Source organism: Lipotes vexillifer, unplaced genomic scaffold, assembly GCF_000442215.2.
Source record: "Lipotes vexillifer unplaced genomic scaffold, Lipotes_vexillifer_v1.1 scaffold571, whole genome shotgun sequence".
NCBI lineage: Eukaryota > Metazoa > Chordata > Mammalia > Artiodactyla > Lipotidae > Lipotes > Lipotes vexillifer.
Genome location: NW_006790468.1, coordinates 1,228,261 through 1,243,786, shown reverse-complemented (window position 1 = coordinate 1,243,786; position 15,526 = coordinate 1,228,261).

The window sequence follows — 15,526 nt, the reverse complement described above, 5'->3', positions numbered from 1 at the left end:
AGAGAGAGAGAGAGAGAGAGAGAGTTGGTTCACGTGATTATGAAGTCTGAGAATACATATAATCGATAATCTAATTTGGGTCAGATGTATCACTACCAGTTTTATCTTTTGAAGTGTTTTCCTAACAGGACTCTGCTCAATGCTGTAAGCTTTAGATGTTATCACTGTGCAGCAGTTGTTATCTACGTTGTGATTTAGAGGTGACCTTAGTCCTAAGATCAGCGGCCAGCAGGCTGGAGACCCAGGAGAGCGATGATGTAATTCCAGTCTGAAGGTCAGCAGGCTTGATACCCGGGAAGAGCTAATATTTCAGTTTGAGTCCAAAGGCAGGAAAAATGGATGCCCCAGCTCGAAAGCAGTCAGGCAGGAGGTGTTCCCCCTTATTTGCAGGAGGGTCAACATTTTGGTTATATTCAGGCCTTCACCTGACTAGATGAGGCCCACCGCCATTGGGGAGGGCACTCTGCTTTACTCAGCCTAAGGATTGCAATGTTAATCTCATCCAGAAACAGCCTCACAGACACACCCAGAATAATATTTGACCAAATGTCTGGGCACCACGTGACACAGTCAAGTGGACACAGATGCTGATGCTGCTGGTCCATGACGAGGTTTTGAAACCACTGCTGCAGAGTATCTGCCTCCCTTTGAGGTGGGGCTAGACCATTATCCCCTCTTCCAGCAGCATCCTCACAATCTAGTGGGGAGCACCCATGACTCTGGGGCAGGTGTTACAGCAATGACCAAGCTTGACCTGCTTGCAGACCATGGGGTGTAGAGAGCCCGTGGCTGAGTGGCAGAAACCCTGCACGGCCAGGCACAGGGCCCATGCAGGCCACAGCACCTCCCTGGGCTTGAGCTCCTTTTAGAGTTCACAGATAAAGCATTGCACAACATTACACTGAAAGGTATTTGTTGCTTATCTGAAATTCAGATTTCACTAGGCATCCTCTTTTTTGTTGTATTTTATTTTTTGCTCAATTTGGCAACCCTAGTTTCTTTGTGAAATGGGGTGCCACCAAAGGGGGTGTGAGAAGGCTTCAGTTGGGCTGCACAGAGAGGGTAGGCCACTGCTGCTGCTGGTAGCATAATGACAGCTTCCAGGCCATGCCACCAAGGGGGAGCAGACCTGTTTCCCCGGGGCTGCAGGAAGTCCAGCCTCCAACCCTGGATGGGGACTGGGGTTGGGGTCGGGGGGTGAGTCAGCTTGAGAGGAGGCTGCGGGACGTCACAGCTCACGCCAACCACAGAAGGATGTCACTCTCAGACCAGCTCTGACACCAGCAGTAAACAGGAAGCTCCCTCCACCCACAGGCTCACTGCTCTTCTTGCCAGGGTTAAGATGATTCTAAACCAGGATTCAGAATAGTCACTAGTGCTGGCATTCAGCAACCCCAAGCGGGATGGCCAAGCCCCCAACCCAGAGGTGCCTCCAGTTTTCCAGCTCCCAGCCAGAAGAGACCCTCACACCCACCCAGTCCCCTCCCTGTGCCAGGGCCCAGACCAGAGAGAGAACTCCAAACCCGGTTTGGCGAGAGGAAGAGCTTCTCCCAGGCTGTCAAGGTGTCCAGGAGTACAGGACGGGCGCGGTGCAGGGTGAGTGGCGCCCCAGCCCTGGGTGCTCCGTTTGCTGGAGGTCTCACAGATGCTGTACTGTGTGTCGGCACCTCTCAGTCCTACGTGGCCCTGTGAGCTCCAAGGTCATGGGCAGCACAGGGTCCTGGAGTCAGCCGTCACCCACCCTGTGGCCCCACACCCCGTAGGCCCCATGTCAAGAAACTAGAGGAATGTGGGGCTGCAAAGGCCAGGTCAAGGGCAAAGGCCACTAGTGCTGAGGGAGGTGCGGGGCCGAGACACCCCCTGCACCGGGCCCCCTGGGAGCACAGGCGGAAAAGGAGACAGAAGCCTGGCCCCAAGGGCAAACCACTGGCCACTTAGCCAGCTCCGCCCCTCACTTGGTGCTTGGCAAGTCACTTAGCTGCACCAAACCTCAGTTTCCCTTGTGTAAAATGGGGAGATGTTACTACCCCGCCTGCCTCCTCAGGCTAGTGTAAGAACCAACTACTTGTGAAAGGATTTCATAAACTATAAAATGCTGTGAGTTAGGGCTCTCGTAGTCGCAAGTGTGAGAAAACCAGACATAAACCAGATGAGGCAAAAGGGGAATGTTACTACCCCGCCTGCCTCCTCAGGCTAGTGTAAGAACCAACTACTTGTGAAAGGATTTCATAAACTATAAAATGCTGTGAGTTAGGGCTCTCGTAGTCGCAAGTGTGAGAAAACCAGACATAAACCAGATGAGGCAAAAGGGGAGTTTACCGGTTCAGAGTATCCACAGCAGGACAGGGAAAGGTGGCGCACTCCTCTTCTCTCATCGTCTATTTGCGCCAACATGAAAAATGCCAAGGAGGGCTGTCATCGGTCCCACCTGGGTCACGTGTCCACCCGTGGATGCAGGGTACTAGGTTTAGCACCCTCTTCTAGAGCCATATATTTGGAGATCTGGGAGCCTTCGTTCCCCAAAAGAAAAGAGAAAGGGGGAATTCCTCAGAAAGGGGGACAATAATGCAAAGGTATCTACTATGAAGGTCATGTTTTATCAGTGATATTATTATTATCGTTGGCATCAGCCACATTACCTGGCCACATTTTTCTAATTCCCCTTATCCTTGGGCAAAAGAGTGGCTAAAGGCACAGGCTCTGGAATTCAGACTCTGCCTGGATTCCAATTTTGGTTCTACCTGTGCGACATTAGGCAAGTTGCTAAAACTCTCTGTACCTTCATTCATAAGTTTGTGAAGATTAAATGAGTTGATACGTGCAGAATGTGAAGAAAAGTGGATGGTATCTCCCAGGTGTTCAATAAACGCTACTTGTTACTACTGTCAGAAAAAAAAAAGTGGCTTAGCCAGGAACATCGCTGCTCACTTACTTCCCAGCTTTCTTCCAAAGAGTGCTTACAACTTCAGGAACTGCAGTTCACTAAGGACTTCCTGAGATGTGTGGTATCCCTGAGAATTTTACAAGATGACAGACAAAGTCTCTCTCCTTCAGAAGTTCACAGCCAAGTAAGGGGGCAGACATATAAAGAGAGGGCTTTCCTGCAAGTTGGCTTGTGCTCTTCAGAAGTGGATGCAAGGTTCTGTGGGAAACCACAGAGGGCGCTGGGTCCTGAGGAAGCTGCCAGGAGGAAGCCACACTTGAGCTGAGACCCAGAGGACGGGCAAGACTTTGTGAAGAAATGCAGTGAGCAGGGCACTGTGCTGGTTAGTCCGCGAGCTGTGGTGTCTCCGCTCCAGACCCACGTAGATCCTCTGCCTTGTGCCGCTGGGGCTGGAGCCCTGCAAATTCCACGCCTCCCTCGTCAGGGGTCCCTGGTATGTTCTGCCAGTAGGTGGCACCAGAAGCAGACTGGCAGGCAGAAGGAGGGAAGGCGCTCGCTCCTTCTTATTTGGTCACTGTCCTGCCAGCTTCTCCCCTGCAGGAGCCCACGGGCCGGAAAGCAGCAGGGGAAGCCTCCAGGTCTCTTCCGCCTCCGCGGCGGAGCAATTGACAAAAAGCAGGAGCCGAGAAGCTGTGCAGAGAGCACCCCGGTAAAGCAGTGGGGAGGGAGCGTCAGAAAGACTCCCCGGGGACAACAGCAAGGTCAAGGTGAGGGTGGCCCTCTTACACAGCACTCGATACCAGCAAGGGGCAGCTGGGGGCAGGAGCCAGCGCCGGAGCGGGGCAGAAGCAAACCCCAGGCCCTGGGAAGTGGGGGCCAGAGGCAGGGCCTGGGTCAGGGAAGCTATGGTGCCAAGGAAGCCACTCTGCCTTCCCAGCGCTGGTGGTTTGTTCGGACATCCCCGAGGCCAGACCCGGGGAGGGGACCGCTCTAAGGACTGCCGTGACTGCCCGCAGACGACAAGGGAGCTGGCTATCCGCTGAGTGCCCTGTTGCCCGCATGGACAGAGCCCTGAGCCCCTCCCCCATATTAAGGGGAAAGGTCTTTAAGAGCTCCTCTCTGAGATGCACTTCAGAGAGGGGCGTGAGTGCTGTGACCGGAATGCAGGAAACATGCACGTGTGTATCTGTGATGAACAGTGCGGGGTGGGGGGGGAGGTGGGTAATTTTAGACCAGGCCTGGTAGATTCCTATGAGGTTGGTCATTCCCTTAAACAGCTTGTCCGTGGCATTGAAAACTTCTGTCTTCAACAGTCTTATTCACTCCCGTGGCTTCCATTTCCACCTTTATTTCTAAACATGCATCTCCAACCTTGACTCGGCTTTTGAGCTCCAGATACACAAACCCCCTATCTTCATAGGAACCGCCCGCAGCACTTCAAACTGAACAAAGTAAAACACCTCCTTTTCCTTCAAACCTGCCCCTCCTCCCCTCTTCCCTGTTTCCGTAAACCATCACACGCTCACCAAGTCACCCAGGGGCACCAAGTCACCCCGAGTCCTGGCTTCCGTCACCCGCCTCCTCACCCACAAGCAAGAAGACCAGGCCAGTCCTCCTTGCCGTATGTCCCAGGTCCCTCCACAACCCTCACACACACTGCTGCCACCCCGGGTCCCCTCCGCAGATGCTCTCACCCTCAATTCCGTACAGCACAAGGAGCCAGATTCATCTTCCAAAGCACCACTCCCCTCCCCAAAGCTGCAGTTTAACTCAAGCCCGGATGCCTCACTCAGGGGCCCCCATTGTCTGAGCCAAACTGCCCTCACAGCCTCTCCCTCTCTTGACCCTGTACGTACTCAGCATGGCCCCACCACACTCCCAGAGCAGGCTAGCCAGGGGCACGTTCCCATGCTGGAGCGGGAAGCCGGGTGATGCAGACTTTAGAACTGACTGGTTGCCCATAGAGACAGGGTGGAATCTCTCCCTGTCTGAGGCTCCCACTCAAGAGGCCCCCCTCTGGGCTGCGATGATTAACAGTCCTGAGCGGCGCCAGGATCAATGAATCGCAGACAGAGATGGGCTCCTGGAGCCGGGTCAGCGCACAAAGGCAGTAACTCAGGTTCCCCCAGCTTCACCCAGTGTGTCCCTCACACAGTCCCCAGGCGCGTGGGAGGGCCCGGGACATGCGTGCTCCCAGTGAGAAGTGAGGATGAGGCCGGTGCTCTTCTCCGACAAGAGCACTCTTCTCATCATCTAGACTTTTTTTTTGTCTTATAGTACTGAACTATATAGAGTCAGATTCTGTGGCACTGACTAGGTGATATATTGATCTTATTATCTCTTATGTGAAATCAAGCCTATACATGCCATTTACTCTTAGATTCAGGAATTTTTATTTCTTTCTATATTTTTGAAGGTTTTCTTTAGTTTCTAACTTTGGCAGGTGTGTAAAAATCGTTTTAACTTTTGCTCTTTATATTGTGTTTTTGAAAGAGCAACGTATTTGCTCTTTGCTCTGTAAGTTTTGAAATGGCATTTAGATAAAACTATAAAATTCTGGGCTTCCCTGGTGGCGCAGTGGTTGAGAGTCCACCTGCCAATGCAGTGGACACGGGTTCGTGCCCCGGTCCGGGAGGATCCCACATGCCGCGGTAGCGGCTGGGCCCGTGAGCCGTGGCCGCTGAGCCTGCGCGTCCAGGGCCTGTGCTCCGCAACGGGAGAGGCCGCAGCAGTGAGAGGCCCGCATACCACAAAAAAAAAAAAAAAAGAAAGAAAACCTATAAAATTCTGCTTTTTAAAAATTAATAATGTACATTTTTACCTTCATAAATTATAAAAGCTTTTCATTTTTAAATGAAAAAGGTGTGTATATACAAATCCAAACTTTACTTTCAAAAGAACACTTCATTTTGATGTGACTTTCAAGGAACTGTGTGCCTCTTCCATTATTTATTTAATTTAATTCTTAATGTTGTTCCTAAATATTTTATCTTTGTGCCCAAGGATTCTGTTTCCATGTTAAAATTAGGGCTCAGAGTGATCTGCTTAAGAAACCCAGTTATATTCTTTCATTCTTCACCTAGAAAAGGCATCCAAATAAAGGTCCTTGAAATCAATTAGCAACCAGACCAATATTCAGCGTGATCCCATTTGTTTTACACACACGTTCACACACACACATATGTTTGTGTATGTTTGGAAAATTTCAGGAAAGGTTAACTGTTGTTGCCTGTAAGGAGTGAGATTGGGAAGTGAGTACATGCTTCTGTGGCTGCTGGTGTTTCTGCTGGCAAGTGTGGTCAAGGAGGTATTTGTTTCTTCTGTGGTTGCAAAAACAGAAACCTCCTTGGCTGGTCTAACTTTGTAGCTGCAAAGCGATAGAGTACAGGGCATCCAATTTTTTTATGTGAATTGCAGTGGAGGTGGTATAACCCTAAGTCAGCAGCTGGGGCAATGATTTCCTTGGCAGGCCAGTTCTGTGGCATTGTTATTATAGGGGAGCCAGTCCTGGAAGCTCAGTGTCCAGTTTGGCCCTCCTGCCCTTCCAATAATTTTGTAATCGCCTAACTCCCTGTGTGAAATCTCTTTCTACTTCAGTTGTCTGGAGTCATTTTCATTATCTGCAGCCATACCCTGAACTGACACAGTGGGTAGAGAGGAGAGTTACAAATCTCAGAGGAGCTCTTCATATGATATTACCAATGTTCTCCTTTGTATAATTTACCTCCCAAGGATGAACAAGACACCCTGACCCAGATCCTGTCTTTGCACTGCAATACTGGCCCCTTCCTTGTCCTAGTTTCTCTGCCTCTTCAACAAGATATCTGTGTTCATGTATTAGTCAGGACTATTTGGTTGCAAGTGACAGAAACTGTTAATTCAATCTACTGTAGGCAAAAATATACACATATTGTGTTAGACACAACCAAACAGCAAGAAGGGTTGGGATGGATCCATCTTTTCCTCTCTCTCCCTCAACTCTCCTTTCACTCTCTGTTTTTCTGTCTCTCTGCCATGCAGATCTCTCTCTGTTAGCTTTTTCTCTCTTAGGCCAGCTGTCCCCTACAAAAATGTCATTTCGACTGCTGGTAGCTCTTAGCTCATATCTTTATAATTTGTAAGAGAAAGGAGAGGGACTTTCCTCCCCCAACTTCAGTTTGAAAAAACCCTGGGGAATAATTCTGACTGAATTAGTTTGGTTCCTGTGCTTGTCCTCTGGATAAATCACTGTGTCATGAGAGTGGCTTAGCTTGGTTCAAGCAGGGTCTGTTACCGGAAAAGATGAAAGGGTGCTTTAAAAGAAGTAAATGACCACTATAATGTGAACCCTAGGCTGCTTGACACACATGCAATCCTATCTTTTATATATGCAATTCTAATAATGGTCATGCTTAGAAACTGTGAGTCTCAAATATAAAAAAGACCATATTCATTAGATTGTTTCCAGAACAGCTGCTATAATTTCTCTCCATGTGCCCATGCCCTCATATAGATCTAGTGACATACTGTTAAATTGGTTCTCTGAAAAGAGAAGGAAAAAAAAAAAAAAAAAGCCCTGGTTTGTAGCACTTGCCAATTTCTATGGTATAAATATTCACACCAGGGCCAATTTCAAGCTACAAGCAGTTTAACCACTAGCTTGCAAAATTCGTGCAAATTTAACAATCAGCTCTCAAGGTCTCATCATTCTGTCCCCTCCCATACTAGCCCGGGGTTTGGTCTCATGTCACCTCGGGTGACAATAGCAAACTTGAAGCAAGCAGAGACTTAAAAAGTGCTTTGCACGTTCAAGCTTACCCTCTCTTATTCCACTTGGAACCCTGACATCAATCATGTGCATGAGATAGGTGAATGAGCTGAGTGGTGAGAGACACAAAACCAGTTGTCCTGTTCTTCAAGCCAACAGCCAGAAATGTGAGGGGGTTATTGACCGAAGGCCTCCAAAACTGAAGGAAGGCCACAGAAGCTTGCATGGGCCCAGCCGAGACCCACAGAACTATCCACTGGACCCAGCCCAAATCGCTGACCTGCAGAATCATTGATTAATAAATGATGACTATATTAAGCCACTGTATGCTAAGGTGATTTGTTACACAGCAAAAGCTAACTGATACACTTATCCTATTCCCAAAGGATTATATCCAATTGTTACAGTCTGCTGTCCAGGACCTCTTAATTATCTCTGTTCTTCTCTGTAAGTTTAAGATATGATTGAGCAACCCACATATTAAGTGTGGAATTCAATTATCTCCAAAACACCTGGTAAACAATGCTGGGGAAAAACAAGATAACAAAGTCCCTTTCAGAAAACAGAAAAAGAAAGGCAAAATACCTAGTATGATGACATTTGTCATTATTTTTGGGTGCCCGGCATTTGAACTTTTGTTTTTTACATGTAAGGAGTCCCTCACCTTATGAAGCAGAACCTGTATACATCCCACTATAGAAGCTAAAAATTTTCCTCAGACTCCCTTCCAGCTTGGGTGTGGGCACATGGCCTTGGTTCTGCCACTCAGATGCATTTACCCTTTGAATCAGAGAATTGTGATGTGAAGAGGCAGAAAACCCATTTGTTTTGTGAGTGGTGACAGTTCTGGGGACAGTGTCCAGTGGCAGCATCATTGTGTGGGCAAGGCAAGCCTCAGGGTTTCACCACGTAATTTACATGTTATGATCTAGACTATTGTCCCTGCCTTCATATCCTTCCAGCCTAACACACAATACTCCTATCACAAGTTCTACAGCGTGTCGTGGGCAATGGAGAAGCTCTGGAGTCCAACTGCCTGGGTTTAAACCCTGGCTTTATTACCAATTGGCTGTGTGACCTTGAGAAAGTTCCTTAACTTCTCTATGCTATGTTCCCATCCAAAATGTGGGGTTAACCATAGTATCAGTGTCAGAGGTACTATTATTGTTATAAAGGTTGTGGTAAGGATTACAATGAGTTTCATACATGCAAAGAATTTCACATGATGGTTGGCAAAATGTAAGCGCTTAATAAATGTTAGTATTGCTTTATTACTTAATATCATAGTAATAAACTCCTTTTTATGCATAAATCAGACAGTGTCTGTTGTTTACAACTAAGAATGCTGCCAGATACAATTAGTCACCAATCCAGAGTTTATACCATATCTTGCTAAACAGGAGTTATAAGGTACAGCTACTTATTAAGTTTCAAATGAGCCGCTAGATTGCTAAAGGCTCTATAGACAGGGAGGATTCACTTTGTCCAGGTCCTCCACGGCCATTGTTGGGGTCTGCTCTACCGTAACAGCTGACCTGCTATTGCTGCAGGTATAAGGAGCATGGGGAATGTTTTGATACTCTAGCGCCACTCTGGAGCCCCAGAAGACCAGAGAGGCTATCTTGAGGCATTTTGCCTAAATGTGTCATGCCAACATTTCTACATTTCTATGCTGCATCATGTTGTCTTGCACAATGGGGGAATTCTATGACCTGATGTGCTTTCCTGGGTCTTCCCCGTGGAAGTAAGCAAAGGTTCCTCCACCCTCAGATCCCCAAACACACCTGGAGGTTCTCTTATCTCTACATGACTCTTGTCCCAATACGTGCACATATGTTTTACCACAGGTCCTCCAAGGAACAGATGCCAAGACAAGATTAAATGTACAGGAAATTTATCAGGGGAATCCTCAGTGAAGGAAAATGGGGAGGACGTCAGGAAAGGCTGGAAGAGATGTCAGCCCATGACATATGCCTGACCTGGAGTGAAGGAGAAAGCCAAGGAAGGACGGAAAGTTGGGAGGAAGTTTTCAGTGCAGTTAGAAGGAAAGCTGAGCAAGGACTTCTCAGGCCGCAGTCACCCTTCCAGGAGTCCCCTGTCTCCCAGGAAAGGGCCTGCCATAGTATCCCCAGCTTACTCAGTAATCAGCTGGGAGTAGCTATGAGAAGCACAGGCTCCGTGGACCCGCAGAAAATGGATTTCAGAGGAAGAAAGGACTTTTCAGTACATTATACTGGTACAATGCACTAGGCACAATGAGAAAAAAAGCTAGTTCCCTTATTAATGTCATTTTAAAAAATCTAAATGGATTAAATAGATCAGGCAAAAAAGTTATAAAAGAATGTAAAGAAAATATGGAAGAATTAAAAGACAGAAATATACTCATATGGAAAAAGAAAGTCTGAATTCTAGAAGAAAGAAGACATAGCTATGAGAGTCGAAAGTGATTCTCTCTGGGATAGAAGCAAGAGGAGTGGGAAGGAATGGAACCGAGATCTGTAATATTTTGACTTTTTAAACAATTAATTACAAATAAAGTTAACTCAAGGAAAGAGAGTAAGAGAACATTACGTACTACTTTTTCGACAAATCTAAAAGTTAGGAAAAAATAGATAACTTGTATGCTAAACCATTAAATAAATTAAATCAGACGTTAAAAAGTGAGCTTCCCTGGTGGCGCAGTGGTTGCGAGTCCGCCTGCCGATGCAGAGGACACAGGTTCGTGCCCTGGTCCGGGAGGATCCCTCATGCCGCGGAACGGCTGGGCCCATGGGCCATGGCCGCTGGGCCTGCGCGTCCGGAGCCTGTGCTCCGCGGCGGGAGGAGCCGCAGCGCTGAGAGGCCTGTGTACCGCAAAAAAAAAAAAAAAAAAAAAAAAAAAATTAAAAAATTTAAAAAAAAAAAAAAAAAAAAAAAAAAAAAAAAAAAAAAAGGAAACAATCTGTCAAATTTCAAAGAACAGCTCATTCTAATATTATGCAAATTATCAGAGAAAAGAAGAAAGTGGAAACATTGCCCAAATCATTTAATGAGGTTAGAATAGTCTTAACCACCACCAGACAAGAACAGGTCAAGAAAGAAAAATTAAATGTTGAGAATTCCCTGACTGTCCAGTGGTTAGGGCTCCACGCTTCCAATACAGGGGTCGCGGGTTCAATCCCTGGTGAGGGAACTAAGATCCTGCATGTCACACGCCATGGCCAAAAAAAAAAAAAATGAAAAAAATGAAAAATTAAAAGGTAACCCATTTATGATTATAGATGCAGAATTTCTGAACATAATATTAGAAAATTGAATCCAACAATCTTTTTTTAGTTTCTCATGATAAAATTGCTTTATCTCACCAACACAAAGATGTCTAAATTTCAGAAAACCTATTAATATAACTTACTTACATATTAAAACATTAAGGGAGAAAAAATATTATCTCAACAGCTGCAGGAAACATATTTGCTAGAGTTTAATATTATAAACTGGGGTTTCTCACAACCCCCTCCTTGAGTTTGATAATTTGCTAGAATAGCTCACAGAATGCAGGGAAACACTTATGCTTTCCAGTTTATAATAAAGAACATAATAAAGTATACAGATGAACAGCCAGATGAAGAGGTACATAGGCAAGGTCTGGAAGGGTCCCCAGTGCAGGAGTTTCTGTCTCTGTGGAGCTGGGGTGCACCACCCTGTACCAACCCAGGAGCTACCTGGAGCCCATACCTTAGGGATTTTTATGGAGGCTTCATCACATAGGCATGATGGATAATTCACTCAATCTCTAGCTCCTATTCCCTCCCTGGAGAACAGGGTTTGGGGCTGAGAGTTACAAGCTTCTAATCATGCTTAGTTTTTCTGGTGACCAGCTCCCGCCCAGGAGCCCACCCAGAGTCACTGCATTAGAACAAAAATGCTCCTATCACCCAGGAAATTCCAAGGGATTTAGGAGCTCTGCTAACTCTTATCACCCCCTCGTTACTCAGGAAATTGCAAGGATTTTAGGAGCTCTGTGTCAGGAATAGGGTCAGAGAACAAATATTAGTACAGAAGGTGCTCCACGCACCTTTATCACCCTGGGAATTACAAGGAGTTTAGAAAGTTTGTGGAAGTGGGGTCAAAGACCAAATACTAGCAGAAGTTGGGGACAGAGACCAGTATATGTATGTCTTAGTATTTCACATATACCATTGTCCTTTTGCCCTTTCAGTGGTTTTATGGAGTTGACAATTCTCTATATTAACTTTCTACTGTTAATAAAATTGCTGTGTGGTTTCTGTCACCTGATTGGAAGCTGACAGACCACCTGGGACTTGCAATTGGCATCTGAAATGAGGGGCAATCTTGTGGAACTGAGCCCTTAACCTGTGGGGTCTGTGCTGACTCCAGGCAGTTAGCGTCAGAATTAAACTGTAGGAAACCCAGTTGGTGTCTACTGAGAATTGGAGAATTGCTTGGTGTGGAAAATCCCTCACATCTGGTGTCAGAAGTAGTGTGAGTAGTAGCAAAGGAAACAGGAGTTTTCTTTAGCATAAATAATGGAAATAAATAGAAACTTCTTTTTCTGTCAAACTAGGAAACATACAACCCACAACTCAAAAATGCATAAATGCTACCGAAAGCTGCTAAATTTACTTCATAACCTTTATGAAGGTAATATGTTGTGAAAGCCCCTTGGAGTAGAGAAGGGAAATGAAATGCAAAACAGCCCAGAAGGAACAGATCCCAGAAACCCCAGCATGAAAACTTGCTTTTGGTAAAAGGCTTAACTTGAAGTAATAAATCAGTACCCCTTGCTTACAATGTAAGAGCTGTGATAGTTAGGAGGACAGGATAGAGACCTCTTTGGGGGGGAAGTGAAACAACCTAGCAACAACCAATGTGAGAAAAACATTAGCAAAACTTTGTCCCCTGAAGCAAACCCCAACAAATAGGTCAACTAGAGAAATTCAAAGGCAGCCAGCTTTAATTCAAAGGGGGGGGAAATAAAAACAGGCAGGAAATTGCTGTAAAACTTACCAGCTACAAAGAATCACCAATCAAGTTGCCATGAAATAGATGAAAATTTTGACCAAACATTTGGCCATTACTTTCAAAGACTTAATAAAGAAATAGCCTCGATAAGGAAGAATGAATTTAAAAAAATATGTAGTCCCAGAGAAGAAATGGTGAGAAGAGAAAACTTGATCTTACACATTTGCAGAACTCAGAAAAGAGGTACAAGAAAAAAAGAAACATCACAGAAATCAAAACAAAAGTAGAGGAGTACAGGGGAGGGGGTACAAATACAGTGGAAAATACAGTAAAATCTTTTGAGGATAGAAATGAAATAAGCATAGAAAAGAAACCGTTTTTAAATAAATCCTAAAGACATTGATACACAGAGAAGACAGACAGTGGAGCTGCAGCAAGCACAGAACTGGAGTCCCCAAAGAAGGAAAAACTACCACGGAACTGGACAAATCATGCAAGAGTGTTCCTGAAATAAAAGGCAACTTGACAGACTGTGCACCGGGGGAAGTGAACACAAAGTGATCAGTATGTGCCAAAACATATTAGATGTTAAAAATAAAGACACAATCCCCCTTCCTCTTTCTCTTCCTCTTTCTTTTCCCTTTCCCTTCTAGTCAATTCAGTCCCAAAGACATTTGGTGGCACCAAGAAAAACAGGCATGCATGGAGGGAGGGGAGGAAAGCAGTGATGTTGGAGCCTCAGCAGAGTAAGGAGGACATCTGGCTAAAAGAGTGCAGTGGACTGAACGTGTCCCCCAAAATTGATATGTTGAAATCCCAACCCCCAATGTGATGGTATTAGGAGGTGGGGCCTTTGGGAGATGATTAGGTCATAAGGGTGAAGGCTTCATGAATGGGATTAGTGCCCTTGTAAACAAAAGGGTCCCCGGAGAGCTCCCTCACTCTCCTTCCACATGTGAGGACACAGCGAGAAGTCAGCAGTCTGCAAGCTGGAAGAGGGTCCTCACCAGAACCAACCCTGCTGGTACCCTGATCTCAGATGTCCAGTCTCCGGAACTGTGAGAAATACATGTCTGTTGTTTATACGCCACTTAGTCTAAGCCACTTTGTTATAGCAGCCTGAACTAAGACAAAGAGTGACCCGTCCTGTGAGGTTGGAGCCTAAGGAGGGGAACAGCTGGCTTGCAAAGGATGTCACAGCCTGAGTGGAGTGAGGTAAGTGTCCGTGCTGGAGCCTAAGTGGGTGAGGAGGGCTTCCGCATGGTGGGACAGCTCAGCACAGGGTGTTGAGCCCAAGCAGCATGATAATGGCACAGGATGGGAGGCGGTCCAGCGTGACATGTTGTGGCCTGACCAGGGCCTGGGGCCGTGCGTACTCAGCAAAGCTCAGAGAGCTTTGGCAGGTTATCAGGGCCAATGTGTAGGTGATAAGAAAGGCAGACAAGGAGCCATGGGTAGGGGAGATGTAAATGTAAAACACCTCCCGCCCCTGGACTCAGGAACCAGGGTGCCCAGCGCAGTATAGCACACAGTGCCCAGCACGACCAGGAGACCGCAGGCTGCTCAGACCATGCAGCCGGCCCCAGGGCTGTCCCTGGGGACTAACACAACTGTGGAGACACAAAGGTGCCAGAGCTGATCAGGGACACTGCATTGCAGGTCAGTTTCCCTCCCTCCCCAGTGTCCCACCCCCAAGCTCTTGACTGCCACCCTCTCACCCATTTCTTCTCCCCAACTCAGGACTTCAACAGCAGCTGCCTCTAGTTGATGAGAAGCAGATGCTCTGAGCCTCCTGCAACAGTTAATGATTACAGCAGCCCAAGGGCGTCTGAACCAAAGGGCAAGCAGGCGGCACCTTACTGACTCAGACTTGTGTAGATGCAGGACACATGTTCCCAGGACAACTCAGCCAAGTTCCAGAAAGGAGAGGTTTTCATGCAAGCTCCTAGGATTCACTCTCTAAAGCCGTTCTTGCTGAAGAGGATTCTGCCCTTAAAATGTGAACTCCAAGCAATCGCAGATGGAAAGACAGAATTCTTTGTAATGAGCAGATCAGCAAAGATATCAAGAGTTTCTCCTTGTGGGTCAGACAACATGGGATGAGGGTCACAGGTAAGAAAGCTTCAGAATTAATGATGAGGAACATATGGACAGGACTGGACAGGACTGTTTTCATTAGTCACAGCTGGATAAGGTTTTCAGCAATTTCAGAGATTGGGTGACTGTGGAACAGAGTTGTAATATATTTTCTCTGCCATGGTAGAAATGTTCTCTATCTGCACTAATACAGCAGCACTAGCTACATGTGACTAGTGCAAATGAGGATCTGCATTTTTAATTTTACTTAATTTTCATTAATTAAAATATTTCAATAGGCCCATGTAGCTAGTGGCTACCACAGCAGACAGCACAGCTCTACAGAATTTGTGATCATTGTATAATTGACTGCCGGTGTACTGTGTGAGTTATTTTGGTTGTTTTCAATTGTCTTAGATAATCAAAAAAAAATTCTTGTATAAATAAAAGTCTTAGTTAAAGAACCCTTCTTAATTTGTGTTAGTCAAGTCTGCAGGGCTCTGGAGTCGCATGCAGGCATGGTAAGTGGACTCAGCTGCTAACTGTGGTCCAGGCGGTGGTGTCCAGAGTGGGGGAAGCATATGAGAAAGTGCTCCCCAACGGGCATTACTGGAGCGCGATGATGACCAGTTGCTATCTCGTGTAATGAAGAATCAGTGGAGTAGAATTCCCCAGGGATCCCCTTCCCACCTACACCTTCTCTACAAAGCCTATCAGAGGCCAAAAGAAGAGGTGGCGTAGTTCTCTTCCCACCAGCACCCGTGGGGTCTTATGCAGGGGAAGTAATAGAGAGAGGGTAGCAAAGATTGGGAAAGAAGAAAATAGACGGGAAATGAGGGGTAGAATGCGGTCAGCAG